The following is a 975-nucleotide window of genomic DNA, read 5'->3' as shown; positions in this document are numbered from 1 at the left end:
TCCACATAGGGCAAGCTAGAATTAACTATCTTACCCAGGACCGCCGAAGCAGCGTGGACCAGGGGAGAACTATACTTTGTCTTGTATGCCCTCTTCCACATAGGGCAAGCTAGAACTAACTATCTTACCCAGGACCGCCGAAGCAGCGTGGACCAGTGGAGGACTATACTTTGTTCATAACACCACAGTATTGAGTAATGTGCCCTCTTCCACATAGGGCAAGCTAGAATGAACTATCTTACCCAGGACCGCCGGAGCAGTGTGGACCAGTGGAGGACTACACAATCATGAGGTTTGATATCGACTTGTGTGTTTCAATAGGGTACCGATGGTATGTTTTGAACCGATTTGATTTAGCCATTCTGAAGTCATCACTTGGTTGAAGCGCTGAACTAGGGAGGGGCATCGTTTACATATATATTGGTTTTCGCATGCTCTACTAGGTTAATGTCATAGGGTTGGCTATCGAGCATGCCCAAGTGATGACTTGATTGTGTGCTTGCTTGAATTCTTCACATTTCATACCATCGGTTAGTTGTCGAATCATTCCTCGATCATAACCTTCGTTCTTGGTTCATGTATGCTCTCTTCCACATAGGGCAAGCTAGAATTAACTATCTTACCCAGGACCGCCGGAGCAGCGTGGACCAGGGGAGAACTATACTTTGTCTTGTATGCCCTCTTCCACATAGGGCAAGCTAGAATGAACTATCTTACCCAGGACCGCCGGAGCAGCGTGGACCAGTGGAGGACTATACTTTGTTCATAACACCACAGTATTAAGTATGGTGTCCTCTTCCACATAGGGCAAGCTAGAATTAACTATCTTACCCAGGACCGCCGAAGCAGTGTGGACCAGGGGAGGACTATACTTTATACTTCACACACTAGCCATATTGAAGTCATCACTTGGTTGAAGCACTGAACTAGGGCGAGTCTATCGTTTACTTTGCATTGGGATAATACGCTGCATGC

This window comes from Anopheles coustani (genome assembly GCF_943734705.1).
Source record: "Anopheles coustani chromosome X unlocalized genomic scaffold, idAnoCousDA_361_x.2 X_unloc_7, whole genome shotgun sequence".
Classification (NCBI taxonomy): Eukaryota; Metazoa; Arthropoda; class Insecta; order Diptera; family Culicidae; genus Anopheles; species Anopheles coustani.
Note: the sequence above shows the minus strand (reverse complement) of the source record.